The sequence below is a fragment of the Meriones unguiculatus genome, chromosome 15, assembly GCF_030254825.1.
Source record: "Meriones unguiculatus strain TT.TT164.6M chromosome 15, Bangor_MerUng_6.1, whole genome shotgun sequence".
In the NCBI taxonomy this organism is placed as follows: Eukaryota; Metazoa; Chordata; class Mammalia; order Rodentia; family Muridae; genus Meriones; species Meriones unguiculatus.
Window position 1 is genome coordinate 72,635,358 of NC_083362.1, and position 10,640 is coordinate 72,645,997.

Consider the following 10,640-nt stretch of genomic DNA (forward strand, 5'->3'; position numbering starts at 1 on the left):
GTCTTGCACAAGCTGTTTCCTCTGATTGCTTGTACTCTCTCCCCATCCAACTAGTGATTTACTTCTTGTTGACTCAGCTCAGAGTTATCTTCAAGAAGCTTTCTTGATGCTCCTGGGAGGGTAAGGAACACCTTAGGATTCCCTTTTTACCTTGAGGCTTTCTCTGTTGTAATCTTGAATTCTGCAAGAGTCTTTTGTCTACTTCTCTGCCTTCCTGTTAGGACTACCAAATCTCTAAAGAACACACACACACACACAGAAGACAGCTTGCAAGAGTCAGTTCTCTTTTCCACCACGTGATGTGGGTTCCTGGGACTGAGCTCTGGTTGTCAGGCCTGGCAGCAAGCACCTTGCTTTGCTGAGCCATTAAACGGGCACAGGGCTATGGACTTCTGCAAGGGCGGGAAGTCTCCCTTTTCTGCTGCTCTAGGCCTAACCTGTAAGCAGCAGCTTGTATGGAAATTTCGCAGAGATATGCCAGGTGTAGTGAACAGATGGATGGGCAAGGCAGGATCCTCCTTGCTGACGTCAGAGAATGCCCAAAGACCTGTTAGAATAATGAAACACCCAAAGCCAAGAGTGCGGTGTTGGCATCAGTTCACTCCGTGGAGGGCCCTCACGGGAGACCAGCAAAGCACGATCCATTGCGGCTTAGGAGGAATCACTGGGCCAGGCAGCACTTCCAGGGTGGTGGGAAAGCTATGCTTGTTTTCATAACAGTTCTCCCAGGAAAACAGATTCATGGGCCTCCCTGGAGGAAAATGTGCATCCCTTCAGAAGGCTGTGCTCTCAGTGGCCTAAGGACTCGGTGTGTGTGTGTGTGTGTGTGTGTGTGTGTGTGTGTGTGTGTATCTTGAGACAAGGTCTAATGTAGATCAGGTTGGCCAAGAACTTCCTATGTAGCTGAAGATGACATTGAACTTTGGTCCTCCAGATTCTACCTCCTAAGTGCTGGGGTTACCATGAGCCACCACACCTGGTTTATGGTATGATAGCGATCAAACCTGGGACCTTGAGTCTTCAAGGCAGGCACTCTACCCACTGACCTATATCCTCAGCCTTAGGCTTTGCAATTACGTGTATGAATGCTTTGCCTGTGTGTAAGTATGCGTACCACCTGTGTGCCTGGTGTCTTTGGAAGTCTTTGTACCTCCTGGAATTGGAGTTATGGATGGCTGTGAAACACCACCGGGTGCTGGGAATCGAACCAGGCTCCTCTGCAAGAGCTACCAGTCCTCTCAGTCACCAAGCCATCTCTTGAGCCCAGGCCTCCATTTAAAAGACCTCAGAGCCATCACACTGAAGACTAAGTTTCATACTCAAACCACATCTACCCCAGGCAGGCCTGTGACAATGTGGCCCTACCCTGAGTGAGGTGACAGCTCTGGAAGGGGGCGCAGCAGACACTGCTTATTTGCCTGATTGCCCGCCCTCCAAGCCACTTATTTGAGAAATAGGAAAAGTGAAGTGACTAAGAGGTTTTTGTTGTTGTTTGCCCCTGCCCAGGGCTCACTGTGTGATTTAATGATATTTAGACACAAACACTAGTGACTCATCCCTTCGTAAGCCTCCATATTCTTTCCTGTAAAATGGGGATGATTAACTACCAGGCAGATATCATGCCTGGGTTAGTATTCACAAGAGTCTTCTCTCTATTTGTCATTCTGTACAACTGTGCCATCTCCTCCAAAGATTTAGGTCTCTACGCTAGGGCCCAGTGGCCCAGGAAAATTCAGTCCTGGCTGTTGTCCTCGCCCAAGGGTAGGAGTCTACTTACCAGCTTCTCTGGTCTGTTGTGGTTGATGGGAGAACAGCTGTCCCCAACTCTGCAGCCAACAACTGGTGGGGGTGGGGAGGGGGCTGATCATGTGACCTGATCTTTGTCTCCTGGATGACTCCAGCTGTGCACTAGGCTAGATTCCCTGCTCACCGGGTCTAAGGAGAACAGCATCGTCACAGTTATCTGGCAGGTTCTGGGATGGCTGAGGGGTGCTAGGAAACCACCTTAGGGTTCTGTGGAGGTGGGTGTTCGTTATCTATCTATCTATCTATCTATCTATCTATCTATCTATCATCTATCTATCATATATCTATCTGTCTATCATCTATCTATCTATCTCCATCCATCCATCCATCCATCCATCCATCCATCCCACCCACCCATCCATCTATTCATCTACTCATTTATCTAATGAGATAGAATCTCACACTATAGTCTAATCTGGCCCTGATCCTCCTGCCTCAGCCTCCTAAATGCTGAGATTACAGGTGTGAGTTACCACACAGTAGGCTGACAGGACCTTATTGAAGGTCAGTGTCTTGCCTTCCTTCAGAAACCAGTCCCTTTACCATGTGTTACCGTGAGAGGGTACATTGCTATTGTCTCCTTTGCTCATCTGTTCGAGATAGGGTCTCCTTAGAAAGCCCAGGCTGGTATGGAACTCATGATCTTTCCTGCTTCAGTCTTCCAAAGACTAGGATTACCAGTTAGTAATACTGTGCTTGGTCAGCTATTATCTTTTTTAAAGATATACTTTTATTTTTCACATTATTTTTTTTATTATTTTGAGACAGAGTCTCTCTATGTAGTCTTGGCTCTCTTGGAACTAGCATGTGGACCAGACAGGAACGCCCAGAGATCTGCCTGCCTCTGCCTCTATTTGTATTATTTTAAAACTATGTGTATGTATGTATGTTTGTCTATAAGCATGTGTGAGTACCCATAGAGTCCAGACGAGGGCTTCAGATCCCTTGGTGCTAGAAATACAGGTGGTTTTGAGTCTCCCAACAGGGGTGATGGGAACTAAACTCAGGTCCTCTGGAAGAGCAGCACACCCTCTTAACTGCTGAGTAAGCATCCCTCCAAGATTGTTATTGTCTTTTTGTTAGACAATTTAGTGATTTTAAAAAAATATATTTATTTATTTATTATGTATACAGTGTTCTGCCTGCACCCTAGAAGAGGGCACCAGATCTCATTATAGATGGTTGTGAGCCACCATGTGGTTTCTGGGAATTGAACCCAGGTTATCTGGAAGAGCAAGCCAGTGCTCTTAACCTCAGAGCCATCTCTCCAGCCCAATTTAGTGATTTTTTTTTAACAGATAGAAATTTCTATCTGTTAGTTACTTATATCTGCATTAACAAGTCATCTGATGACTTAATGGCTGAAAATAATAATTAACATTTATCAGCTCACCGAGTATTTGAGAGCTAGGGATTCTGAAGCAGTTTAATTGGGTGAATCTGACTCAGGGTCTCTTATGTGGCTGCAGTTAAAATGCCATGTGGAGTGCCGTCATCTGAGGCTCCACTGGGGCCGGAGAAGCTGTTTGCAATGTGACTCACTCCTGCGGTTTAAAGGTTGGTGCTGGCTTTTGGCAGGACACTTCACTCGTTTCTACAGTGTCTTCCCAATATGGTGAGGCACTTGCTGCACCCCTGGCCTTTCCCCCAAAAACAAGATGTCTCATGCTTTCAAAGCCCATTTGTGTGGATGTGTGATCCACCTGTAGACAGACTGCCTGACTGCAGTCAGGGGTTTTATTGTTAGAAAGAATACTGACTGGGGTGGATTTCAACCCAGCACAAATGCTTCAAGAGAGTAAAGGGTAACTCATTATAGACTTTAGGATGTAGCTTCAGAAAGCACACTGTCATTCCCCCAGTATCCCGCTGATTGCATGGTTTAGCTGTACTGAGAAGCAGCAGCAGGAGCCATCTTGGAGCTAACCATTGCAGAATCAGTTAGAGTTCTTAATCACCAGTAATAGAATCTAAGCCAGACTGAACGAAACAGGAAAAGAATTGATTGATGAGCTCCCAGAATGACCAGCAGAGACAGGGGGCAGGGCTGAGTATCAAGCTAAGAAAATGGGCATGAGGCCAGGCAGCTGGGACCCAGGCCAAGAGCACAGCCTGGGAATCAGCCAAGGAGAGTGCTGCTGCCCCAGCCGCCCAGAACTCTGTGGTGTTGTGCTTCATCGGGTCATTTACTCCAGCTCCAGACTCTGAGTCTAAGCTCGGTCATGTGCCCACAGGTTGGGGTTGAGGGGTAGCCTTTGGATTTTTACTCTGTCTTCTGAAAAGGGAAGCAGGTACAGCCAGGGGCTGCCTCCCATTAACAGCCTTACTTTCCCCAAACACGGGAAAGTATTTGAAATACAGAAGTCACTACAAAGTGGCAGGTGTCCACTGCTGAGGCACCCATGGTGGGTTTTCTCTCTCTCTCTTTAGACAGGGTCTCTCTGTGTAGCCAAGCCTGGCCTGGGACTCACTTCCTGCCCAGCCTTTCTGGTACTAAGATAAGAGGGTGCATGGCTGCTCCTGCCTTTCCTCGTGACTTTGGACCTTGGAATATTTCCTGTAGGTAAAAGGTAAAAGTAGAACAGGAACTATATTTAAAGGAACATAAACAGTATTCTTTCTTTCTTTAAAAAAGCCTATTATTTTTATTTACTCTTTTGTTTTTTGTTTGTTGGTTGGTTTTGTTCTTTGTTTTTTGAGACAGGGTTTCTCTATGTGGTCTTAGCTGTCCTGGACTCACTTTGTAGACCAGGCTGGTCTACAACTCACACAGACCTGCCTGCTTCTGCCTCCCAGAGTGCTGGGACTACAGGTGTGCACACCACACCTGGTTTATTTATTCTTCAGGAAGGTCATACATGTGCATAATATATTTTGATCATATCCATTCCCCTACTGCCTGCCTCCAACTTCTCCACAATCTGTTTTTTTCTAACAATAATATCCTTGACAGTGGTCAGGCAGTCAGTCCACAGGGGTCACACTTCCACATAGATGGACAGCGAAACCAAGACATCTTTTTTCTTGCAGAGAAAGCCAGGGGTAAAGCATTATATATGTTTTGCTTGTCTGTTTTAAATGGGGGACAGCTCAAGAAAAGTGGAAGCTTTATGAGAGCAGCAACCAGGCTGGTTTTGTGGTAACCTCTGTATCCCCAGAACAGAGCTGTGCTGAAAATGCAGGAGCCCATTGTCCTTGTTCATATATGCAGAATTTTGTGCACATGAAACTGAAGGGAAGAGACCCCATAGTCCTGTAGGCTGGGGTGAGGAGAGATATTCAGTGTTTTCCCTTTATGTTTGTCATTCTAAATGTAACTCTGCAAATAGATATTGCTTTCATACTATACTAACTATCACCGCCATCACTATTTATATTTTTCAAGTAAGAGTTTTTATTTTTTTTTAATTTTAGGCTGGTCTTGAACTTGACATGTAGCCAAGCATGACCTTCAACTTCTGATTCTCCTGCCTCCACATCTCAATTGCTTGTATTACAGACTTGCGCCATCATGCTTTGTGTATGCGATGCTGGGGATCCAATCCAGAGCTATGTGTTTGCTAGGCACTCACTCTACTAACTAAGCTACAATTTCCTACCTATAGATGAATCTTGAATCAGAATGTGGATGTTCTGGAAAGATATCACACCCAAAGACCTAGATCTGTGTGATCTGGCTGAAATACAGACACACCTGTAACCCCAGGAGATAGAGGCAAGAAGATCGTTGAGCTCAAGGCCAGCCTGGTATATAGCAACTTTCAGGTAAAGAAAAACTTAGATCTAGGCATGGTGGGAGACACTTTTAATCCCAGCACTCAGGAGATAGAGGCATGCAGAGTTCTATTCAGGCAGTTTGGTTGAGTCAGTGAGTTGAGAGGCAGTTCAGTGGAGTTGAGCTGGAAGTTCAGTTTGTGGAATTCAGAGGCAGTTTTACTGGGAGAGTTTTACAGAGACTGGTTAAGAGAGAATAAGCTAGACACAGATAAAGACAGAAAGAGCCAGAGAATGAGAAGGAGCCAGAACATTAAAACAGATTGCTAAAGTTAGCTTGAGGCCAGGCAGAGCAATTTCATCAGAGGCCAAGACAGAAGCTAGTTTGGATCAGTCAGCTTGGAGAGGAGTTTTGAGCCAGACAGCTGTGTTGAAACAGCCAGCCAGAGTTCAGAAAGAACTATAAAGGGTGAGTTTATTCATCAGTAAGTCTCAGATGCTGAAAAAATTCTAAGCCTAAATTAGATTGTACAGACACCAGAAGCTTCAAGGATTAGGCCTAAGCTAGCAGATGGAGGCAATAAGCCTCTGAGATGACAATTACATCAGGAAAATACAAGATACTTTTACATCCACCCACCACGAGTATTCTTAGTAATGATGACATAGCTCTGGTGCTGGACATGGTGGCTCATGACACTCAGAGGCAGGAGAGAAGCTTCAAGTTCAAGGCCAGTGTCATACACATGGTGAGTTCAATGCCAAGCAGTGCTACATAGGGAGAACATAAGGCCATCTCTGGCTACATACCCAGTTTGATACCAGCTATCTGTCTTAGTTAGGGTTTCTATTGCTGTAATACCATGACCAAAAGCAACCTGGAGAGGAAAGGTTTTATTTCAGCTTAAAGTTCCACATCACAGTCTATAATCAAAGGAAGTCATTGCAGAAACCTGGAAGCAGGAACTGATGCAGAGACCATGATGAAACAGTGATAACTGGCCTTTTCTCTTAGGTTACTCAGTTTTTCTTATACACACCAGGACCATCTTGCTCAGACTTCGAATCATCCACAATGGGCTGGGCCCTTCCACATCAATCACCAATTAAAAATTCCCTGGGCCTAGTTTCCCACCTCTGTAATCCCAGCACTCAGGGAGGTGGAGGAAGGCAGGCTCTCTGGAAGTTCGGGGCTAGCCTGGTCTACGAAATAAGTCCAGAACAGCCAACACTACACAGAGAAAACCTGAAACCCTGTCTCAGAAAAACCAAACAACAACAGCAACAAAACCCTGTAGACTTGCTTACACGCCGATTTTATGGAGGCGTATTCTCCATTAAGATTCCTTATTCTGGAGGGAACTAGTTCCCAGAAGGCATCCTCTGACCTCTAAACCTTCATCATGACATGGACCTCCTTCTCCAGCACACACAGTAAGTACATACACTTAAGAAAAAAAAATTAAAAAATAATTCCTTCTTCCCCGATAATTTTACCTTTTATCAAGTTGACATAAAACTGGCCAGCACAGCAGCATACCTAATGTCGGGTGACAGACTTCTACTGAAGAAACACAATGCACACATGTCTTCTCACCTCAGACAGTAATCCCATGACAAAATATAGCTTCCACCAGAGTCCAACTTGGTGAACCAATGAGTTTTATTAGAGTTATTTATAGGAGTAACTATAAATACTTGAGGGGTTACTTACAGGAGCAGAAATGACTTAAAGACAGCTGTAATCAACAAAGCTCACCTCAGCATGGGTGACAGCTAACAAAGCTAAGAACCTGAAGTATGCTGTATAGCCTACAGGCAGCTCAATAGGCTGGAGAGTGTCCTCTAGAGTGTCCTTTCCAGCAGCTCATTCGGTCTAAGCTTTTTCCAGGCAGCTCAGTTAGTATCTGCTTCTTCCAGGAGGCTGATCTGGTCTCATCTGAGAGGCTTATTTGCAGCTTGGCTTGTCGGAGAGTGACTCTCAGTAGTCCTAGTGTTTGCTCTTGGAAGGGAGGGACCTAGCGAATCTGGTCAGTTTCATGGACTTCCTGAAATTAGTTTGAGTTATTTGTTTCCCTGGAAGACAAAATGTTTTAACATTGGAGGAAAATGCTACGGGATATCTAGACTACATGAAACCATGTCTCAACCTTTCACCTAAAGGGGAAAAAAGAAGGCCAATGAAATGACTTTGCAGATGAACTGTGGCCAAGCCTGACCAGCTGAGTTCTATCCTTGATCCTACAGGGTAGGAGAGAATGAACCCCTGAAAGTTGTCTGATCTCCACACTTGGGTTGCGGCATGAAACCATGAGGCATGGTGGAACACACACACAAAGTGATAGTAGTATTTTTTTTAAAAGAAGTAAAAAGAACGGAGTCTGGAAGTAGCAAAGTACACTCATAATACTAGCACTCAGCAGGCTGAGGCAGAAAGATCTTGAGTTGGAGTCCTACAGATATCCAAGCCAGTGTAAGCTACACATAAAGACCCTTTTCAACCCCCCAAATGAAAAAGAGATGGTTTCTCAATTTCTGTTTCTCTTGCTGTGTCCAGATATCTTGATGAAAACCACTTTAGGGAGATTTGTTTTACTCCCAGTTCAACATACAAACCATCATGTCTGGGAAGTGATGGCAGCAGCAGCTTGAAACAGCTGGTCACATCCCATCTGCTGTCAGGAAACAGGCATGAAGGCATGCTGCTCCTCCGTTCCCTCCGACCATCATACAACCACAGATCCCAGCCAGTGGATGATGCCACCCACAGTCGGCCGGTTTTCCATCTCCACCAGTGTAATCAAGACAATCCCCTATAGGTACCTCCTTCTAGGGGCCATCTTCCCTGTAATTCTAGATCCTGTCAAGTTGACAGTTAACACTAATTATCACAGATAGGAATGAATAACCAGAAATAAAATGAGAAGAACAGTTCAATAGTGTATGCGAACTCTTCAAGGCAGCAGAAATAAGAACCCCTAAACATGGAAAAGATTGAGAAAACAGATGTTTTGGGACTAGATGAAATAATGCATATTTTTTTCAAGATTTTTGTATGACTTAATTTTCTTGTGCATCCAAAGGTTGGAAAAGAATTTAAAATGTTCAAGAAGCCAGGCGTGGTGGTGCATGCTTGTAATGCCAGCACTCAAGGAGGCAGAGTCAGGCAGATCTCTGTGAATTTGAGGCCAGCTTGGTCTACAAAGTAAGTTCAGGACAGCCAAGACTACACAAAGAAATCCTGTCTTGAAAAACCAAGAAAAAAAAAAGTCCAAGAAGGTTTTTTGTTGTTGTTGTTTTTTAATGTGCATGTTTTGCTTACATATATGTCTGTGTGAGGGTGTAGGATCCCTGGAGCAGGAGTTACAGACAGTTGTGAACTGCCATGTTGGTGCTGTGAACCTGGGTCTTTTGGAAGAGCAGCCATTGCTCTTAACTGCTGAGCCATCTCTCCAGCCTCCCACCCCAAGAAGTTTTGTTTAAAAAAAAAAAGTCTGTTTTTGTAAAATGTAAAAATGGATTTATTTCCACAGTTATCATCTATATGACTTTTCTTGATGTTTCCTCAGCTCTCTGGTTTGGTGTCTTCAGACAATCCTCCCTGTGTTTCCCCTTTGTTTTCTAGGCCAAAACTGTCTTAGAGGGCTATGTTGGTCCATTTCCCATTACTATTACAAAATACTGAAGCTTGGTAACTTTGTAAGAAAAGAGGCTTATTTTACTCACAGTTTTAGAGGTTAGAGGTTAGCTTGGCATAAACTCTAGTAAGGTCTCTGTGGTGGACCACATAATGGCAATAGCATCGTGGTGGTTGTATGTGTGAAATGGAGAGTGCCAGAAAGTCAGAAACTCTTTCACAATGCCCTCTCATGAGAGCAATCAGGATCCCGAAAGAACTATCTTAATTCCTTTCAGGAAAACTCCTGTAGCACCCCAATAAATTCTCACTCAAACCCAACTCTTGGTACCATCACTTTTTAACCTTACTCAGTGGCGACCAAGCTGCCAACACATGAGCCTTTAGGGGTTTTAGTTGTTATTGTTGTGAAGAGACATCATGACCTCAATAACTCTTATAAAGAAAAACATTTATTTGGGGCTGGCTTACAGTTCAGAGGTTTAGTCCATTATTGTCATGGTGGGAAGCATGGCGGTGCGCAGGCAGACATGGTGCTGAAGAGGTAGCTGAGAGTTTTACAGGATCAGAGTTCTACAGAGTTCCTGAGGATCAGCAGGCAGCAGGAAGAGAGGGTGAACCACTAGGCTTGGCTTGAGCTTCTGAAACCTCAAAGCACACCCCTAGGGACACACTTCTTCCAACTAGGCCACACCCACTTCATCAAGGCCACACCTCCTAATAGTGCCACTCTCTGAGTCAATGGAGACCATTTTCTTTCAAAAGACCACAACGGGACAAACTTCACGCAAACTCTAGCCCTGGCAGGTCCCAGTCTGCGTGGCTACTGGCCCCTGAACCAACAGTTCCACTTCTCTTTCCATCTGCTTTTAAACTTTCAAGACCCCGTTTCCTAACTGTCTGTTCTCCTTGCCTGGACATTTTTACAACTAACTCCAAAGACATTTCATCAGCCCCACCCATTTCCATGCTTCTCAAGGTTCAGCAAGCGCTCCTTTTCTGATTCTGCTCTAAGCTGAGTTTCTTCTTCTAGCCTAATGTACCTGACATTCCTGTCTATCAAGCAAGACTTTTTCCTCCTAAGGGCCTGAGCTTTTTCCTTCTCTGCTGATTATAGGTGATTACCAGGGTTTCAATCACTTGAAGCCTCAGCTCACATTACCTCTGATCCTCCATTTCAACAGTCTGTCTTGTCACCTTTTATGATGACTACATTAGCTTGTTAGGACTGTTATAACCAAGTGCCAAAAACAAAATGGCTTAAAACCAAAATTTTAATTAATTTTAATTACAATTAGTTTTTAATTTTAATTAATTAATTTTAAAAATTTGAATAAGAATGGCTTCATGGGCTCATATGTTTGAATACTTGGTTTCTAGTTGGTGAAACTGTTTGGAGAGTGTATTAGTTAGGACTACCTAGAGAAACAGAAGTGATAGAATATAAGTATATATATTTAATATAAATATGTATTATATAACA